Raw genomic sequence first — 6,528 nt, forward strand, 5'->3', positions numbered from 1 at the left:
CAGCCCCTCTGTTTCAGCCCCTGTGTTTCTCGCCCTCTGTTTCAGCCCCTCTGTTTCTTGCCCTCTGTTTCTCGCCCTCTGTATCAGCCGCTTTGTTTCAGCCCCTCTGTTTCAGCCCCTCTGTTTCAGCCCCTCTGTTTCTTGCTCTCTGTTTCAGCCCCTCTGTTTCTCGCCCTCTGTTTCAGCCCCTCTGATTCAGCCCCTTTGTTTCTCGCCCTCTGTTTCAGCCCTCTGTTTCTCGCCCTCTGTTTCAGCCCCTCTGTTTCTCGCCCTCTGTTTCAGCCCCTCTGTTTCAGCCCCTCTGTTTCAGCCCCTCTGTTTCTCGCTCTCTGTTTCAGCCCCTCTGTTTCTCGCCCTCTGTTTCAGCCCCTCTGTTTCTCACCCTCTGTTTCAGCCTCTCTGTTTCAGCCCCTCTGTTTCTCGCTCTCTGTTTCAGCCCCTCTGTTTCCGCCCCTCTGTTTCAGCCCCTCTGTTTCATACCCTCTGCTTCTCGCCCTCTGTTTCAGCCACTCTGTTTCTTGCCCTCTGTTTCAGCCGCTCTGTTTCTCGCCCTCTGTTTCAGCCTCTCTGTTTCTCGCCCTCTGTTTCAGCCCCTCTGTTTCAGCCCCTCTGTTTCTCGCCCTCTGTTTCAGCCCCTCTGTTTCTCGCCCTCTGTTTCAGCCCCTCTGTTTCTCGCCCTCTGTTTCAGCCTCTCAGTTTCTCGCCCTCTGTTTCAGCCCCTCTGTTTCAGCCCCTCTGTTTCAGCCCCTCTGTTTCAGCCCCTCTGTTTCTCGCCCTCTGTTTCAGCCCCTCTGTTTCTCGCCCTCTGTATCAGCTACTTTGTTTCAGCCCCTCTGTTTCAGCCCCTCTGTTTCTCGCCCTCTGTTTCTCGCCCTCTGTTTCAGCCCCTCTGTTTCCCGCCCTCTGTTTCAGCCCCTCTGTTTCAGCCTATGTGATTCAGCCCGTCTGATTCAGCCCCTCTGTTTCTCGCCCTCTGTTTCAGCCACTCTGTTTCAGCCCCTCTGTTTCTTGCCCTCTGTTTCAGCCCCTCTGTTTCTCGCCCTCTGTTTCAGCCCCTCTGTTTCTCGCCCTCTGTTTCAGCCCCTCTGTTTCTCGCCCTCTGTTTCAGTCCCTCTGTTTCGCGCTCTCTGTTTCAGCCCCTCTGTTTCAGCCCCTCTGTTTCTCGCCCTCTGTTTCTGCCCGTCTGTTTCGCGCCCTCTGTTTCAGCCCCTCTGTTTCTCGCCCTCTGTATCAGCCCCACTGTTTCTCGCCCTCTGATCAGCCCCTCTGTTTCGCGCTCTCTGTTTCAGCCCCTCTGTTTCAGCCCCTCTGTTTCTCGCCCTCTGTTTCAGTCCCTAGTTTCGCGCTCTCTGTTTCAACCCCTCTGTTTCAGCCCCTCTGTTTCTCGCCCTCTGTTTCAGCCCCTCTGTTTCTCGCCCTCTGTTTCTGCCCCTCTGTTTCTCGCCCTCTGTTTCCGCCCCTCTGATTCAGCACCTCTGTTTCAGCCCCTCTGAATCAGCCCCTCTGATTCAGCCTCTCTGTTTCAGCCCCTCTGTTTCAGCCCCTCTGTTTCTGCCCCTCTGTTTCAGCCCCTCTGTTTCTCGCCCTCTGTTTCAGCCCCTCTGTTTTTCGCCCTCTGTTTCAGCCCCTCTGTTTCTCGCCCTGTGTTTCAGGCTCTCTGTTTCAGCCCGTCTGTTTCTGCCCCTCTGTTTCAGCCCCTCTGTTTCTCGCCCTCTGTTTCTCGCCCGCTGTTTCAGCCCCTTTGTTTCTCGCCCTCTGTTTCAGCCCCTCTGTTTCAGCCCCTCTTTTTCAGCCCCTCTGTTTCTCGCCCTCTGTTTCTCGCCCTCTGTTTCAGCCCCTCTGTTTCTCGCCCTCTGTATCAGCCCCACTGTTTCTCGCCCTCTGATCAGCCCCTCTGTTTCGCGCTCTCTGTTTCAGCCCCTCTGTTTCAGCCCCTCTGTTTCTCGCCCTCTGTTTCAGTCCCTAGTTTCGCGCTCTCTGTTTCAACCCCTCTGTTTCAGCCCCTATGTTTCTCGCCCTCTGTTTCAGCCCCTCTGTTTCTCGCCCTCTGTTTCTGCCCCTCTGTTTCTCGCCCTCTGTTTCCGCCCCTCTGATTCAGCACCTCTGTTTCAGCCCCTCTGAATCAGCCCCTCTGATTCAGCCTCTCTGTTTCAGCCCCTCTGTTTCAGCCCCTCTGTTTCTGCCCCTCTGTTTCAGCCCCTCTGTTTCTCGCCCTCTGTTTCAGCCCCTCTGTTTTTCGCCCTCTGTTTCAGCCCCTCTGTTTCTCGCCCTGTGTTTCAGGCTCTCTGTTTCAGCCCGTCTGTTTCTGCCCCTCTGTTTCAGCCCCTCTGTTTCTCGCCCTCTGTTTCTCGCCCGCTGTTTCAGCCCCTTTGTTTCTCGCCCTCTGTTTCAGCCCCTCTGTTTCAGCCCCTCTTTTTCAGCCCCTCTGTTTCTCGCCCTCTGTTTCTCGCCCTCTGTTTCAGCCCCTCTGTTTCCCGCCCTCTGTTTCAGCCCCTCTGTTTCAGCCTATGTGATTCAGCCCGTCTGATTCAGCCCCTCTGTTTCTCGCCCTCTGTTTCAGCCACTCTGTTTCAGCCCCTCTGTTTCTTGCCCTCTGTTTCAGCCCCTCTGTTTCTCGCCCTCTGTTTCAGCCCCTCTGTTTCTCGCCCTCTGTTTCAGCCCCTCTGTTTCTCGCCCTCTGTTTCAGTCCCTCTGTTTCGCGCTCTCTGTTTCAGCCCCTCTGTTTCAGCCCCTCTGTTTCTCGCCCTCTGTTTCTGCCCGTCTGTTTCGCGCCCTCTGTTTCAGCCCCTCTGTTTCTCGCCCTCTGTATCAACCCCACTGTTTCTCGCCCTCTGATCAGCCCCTCTGTTTCGCGCTCTCTGTTTCAACCCCTCTGTTTCAGCCCCTCTGTTTCTCGCCCTCTGTTTCAGCCCCTCTGTTTCTCGCCCTCTGTTTCTGCCCCTCTGTTTCTCGCCCTCTGTTTCCGCCCCTCTGATTCAGCACCTCTGTTTCAGCCCCTCTGAATCAGCCCCTCTGATTCAGCCTCTCTGTTTCTCACCCTCTGTTTCAGCCCCTCTGTTTCTGCCCCTCTGTTTCAGCCCCTCTGTTTCTCGCCCTCTGTTTCAGCCCCTCTGTTTTTCGCCCTCTGTTTCAGCCCCTCTGTTTCTCGCCCTGTGTTTCAGGCTCTCTGTTTCAGCCCGTCTGTTTCTGCCCCTCTGTTTCAGCCCCTCTGTTTCTCGCCCTCTGTTTCTCGCCCGCTGTTTCAGCCCCTTTGTTTCTCGCCCTCTGTTTCAGCCCCTCTGTTTCAGCCCCTCTGATTCAGCCCCTCTGTTTCAGCCCCTCTGTTTCATCCCCTCCATTTCTCGCCCTCAGTTTCTGCCCCTCTGTTTCTCGCCCTCTGTTACAGCCCCTCTGTTTCAGCCCCTCTGTTTCAGCCCCTCTGTTTCTCGCCCTCTCTTTCAGCCCCTCTGTTTCTCGCCCTCTGTTTCAGCCCCTCTTTTTCAGCCCCTCTGTTTCTCGCCCTCTGTTTCTGCCCCTCAGTTTCTCGCCCTCTGTTTCAGCCCCTCTGTTTCTCGCCTTCTGTTTCAGCCCCTCTGATTCATCCCCTCTGTTTCAGCCCTTCTGATTCAGCCCCTCTGATTCAGCCCCTCTGTTTCTCGCCCTCTGTTTCAGCCCCTCTGTTTCAGCCCTTCTGTTTCAGCCACCCTGTTTCAGCCCCTCTTTTCTTGCCCTCTGTTTCAGCCCCTCTGTTTCTCGACCTCTGTTTCAGTCCCTCTGTTTCTCACCATCTGTTTCAGCCCCTCTGTTTCGCACTCTCTGTTTCAACCCCTCTGTTTCAGCTCCTCTGTTTCTCGCCCTCTGTTTCGGCCCCTCTGTTTCTCGCCCTCTGTTTCAGCCCCTCTGTTTCTCGCCCTCTGTTTCAGCCCCTCTGATTAAGCCCCTCTGTTTCAGCCCCTCTGAATCAGCCCCTCTGATTCTGCCCCTCTGTTTCAGCCCCTCTGTTTCAGCCCCTCTGTTTCTCGCCCTCTGTTTCAGCCCCTCTGTTTCTCACCCTCTGTTTCAGCACCTCTCTTTCAGCCCCTCTGTTTCTCGCCCTCTGTTTCAGCCCCTCTGTTTCTCGCCCTCTGTTTCAGCCCCTCTGATTCAGCCCCTCTGTTTCTCGCCCTCTGTTTCAGCCCCTCTGTTTCTCACCCTCTGTTTCAGCACCTCTCTTTCAGCCCCTCTGTTTCTCGCCCTCTGTTTCAGCCCCTCTGTTTCTGGCCCTCTGTTTCAGCCCCTCTGTTTCTCGCCCTCTGTATCAGCCGCTTTGTTTCAGCCCCTCTGTTTCAGCCCCTCTGTTTCAGCCCCTCTGTTTCTTGCTCTCTGTTTCAGCCCCTCTGTTTCTCGCCCTCTGTTTCAGCCCCTCTGATTCAGCCCCTTTGTTTCTCGCCCTCTGTTTCAGCCCCTCTGTTTCTCGCCCTCTGTTTCAGCCCCTCTGTTTCTCGCCCTCTGTTTCAGCCCCTCTGTTTCAGCCCCTCTGTTTCTCGCCCTCTGTTTCAGCCCCTCTGTTTCTCGCCCTCTGTTTCAGCCCCTCTGTTTCTCACCCTCTGTTTCAGCCTCTCTGTTTCAGCCCCTCTGTTTCTCGCTCTCTGTTTCAGCCCCTCTATTTCTCGCCCTCTGTTTCAGCCCCTCTGATTCAGCCCCTTTGTTTCTCGCCCTCTGTTTCAGCCCCTCTGTTTCTCGCCCTCTGTTTCAGCCCCTCTGTTTCTCGCCCTCTGTTTCAGCCCCTCTGTTTCTCGCCCTCTGTTTCAGCCCCTCTGTTTCTCGCCCTCTGTTTCAGCCCCTCTGTTTCTCGCCCTCTGTTTCAGCCCCTCTATTATAGCCCCACTGTTTCAGCCCCTTTGTTTCAGCCACTCTGTTTCTCGCCCTCTGTTTCAGCCGCTGTGTTTCTCGCCCTCTGTATCAGCCCCTCTGTTTCAGCCCCTCTGTTTCAGTCCCTCTGTTTCTCCCCCTCTGTTTCTGGCCCTCTGTTTCAGCCCCTCTATTTCTCGCTCTCTGTTTCAGCCCCTCTGTTTCCGCCCCTCTGTTTCAGCCCCTCTGTTTCAGCCCCTCTGTATCTCGCCCTCTGTTTCAGCCCCTCTGTTTCTTGCCCTCTGTTTCAGCCACTCTGTTTCTCGCCCCCTGTTTCAGCCTCTCTGTTTCTCGGCCTCTGTTTCAGCCCCTCTGTTTCAGCCCCTCTGTTTCAGTCCCTCTGTTTCAGCCCCTCTGTTTCTCGCCCTCTGTTTCAGCCTCTCTGTTTCTCGCCCTCTGTTTCAGCCCCTCTGTTTCAGCCCCTCTGTTTCAGCCCCTCTGTTTCAGCCCCTCTGTTTCTCGCCCTCTGTTTCAGCCCCTCTGTTTCTCGCCCTCTGTTTCAGCCCCTCTGTTTCTCGCCCTCTGTATCAGCCGCTTTGTTTCAGCCCCTCTGTTTCAGCCCCTCTGTTTCAGCCCCTCTGTTTCTCGCTCTCTGTTTCAGCCCCTCTGTTTCTCGCCCTCTGTTTCAGCCCCTCTGATTCAGCCCCTTTGTTTCTCGCCCTCTGTTTCAGCTCCTCTGTTTCTCGCCCTCTGTTTCAGCCCCTCTGTTTCTCGCCCTCTGTTTCAGCCCCTCTGTTTCAGCCCCTCTGTTTCAGCCCCTCTGTTTCTCGCTCACTGTTTCAGCCCCTCTGTTTCTCGCCCTCTGTTTCAGCCCCTCTGTTTCTCGCCCTCTGTTTCAGCCCCTCTATTTCTCGCCCTCTGTTTCAGCCCCTCTATTTTAGCCCCACTGTTTCAGCCCCTCTGTTTCAGCCACTCTGTTTCTCGCCCTCTGTTTCAGCTCCTCTGTTTCTCGCCCTCTGTTTCAGCCCATCTGTTTCTCGCCCTCTGTTTCAGCCCCTCTGTTTCAGCCCCTCTGTTTCAGCCCCTCTGTTTCTCGCCCTCTGTTTCAGCCCCTCTATTTCTCGACCTCTGTTTCAGCCCCTCTGTTTCTCGCCCTCTGTTTCAGCCCCTCTGTTTCTCACCCTCTGTTTCAGCCTCTCTGTTTCAGCCCCTCTGTTTCTCGCTCTCTGTTTCAGCCCCTCTGTTTCTCGCCCTCTGTTTCAGCCCCTCTGATTCAGCCCCTTTGTTTCTCGCCCTCTGTTTCAGCCCCTCTGTTTCTCGCCCTCTGTTTCAGCCCCTCTGTTTCTCGCCCTCTGTTTCAGCCCCTCTGTTTCTCGCCCTCTGTTTCAGCCCCTCTGTTTCTCGCCCTCTGTTTCAGCCCCTCTGTTTCTCGCCCTCTGTTTCAGCCCCTCTATTTCTCGCCCTCTGTTTCAGCCCCTCTATTATAGCCCCACTGTTTCAGCCCCTTTGTTTCAGCCACTCTGTTTCTCGCCCTCTGTTTCAGCCGCTGTGTTTCTCACCCTCTGTATCAGCCCCTCTGTTTCAGCCCCTCTGTTTCAGTCCCTCTGTTTCTCCCCCTCTGTTTCTGGCCCTCTGTTTCAGCCCCTCTATTTCTCGCTCTCTGTTTCAGCCCCTCTGTTTCCGCCCCTCTGTTTCAGCCCCTCTGTTTCAGCCCCTCTG

This window comes from Chiloscyllium punctatum, unplaced genomic scaffold (genome assembly GCF_047496795.1).
Source record: "Chiloscyllium punctatum isolate Juve2018m unplaced genomic scaffold, sChiPun1.3 scaffold_63, whole genome shotgun sequence".
Taxonomy (NCBI): Eukaryota; Metazoa; Chordata; class Chondrichthyes; order Orectolobiformes; family Hemiscylliidae; genus Chiloscyllium; species Chiloscyllium punctatum.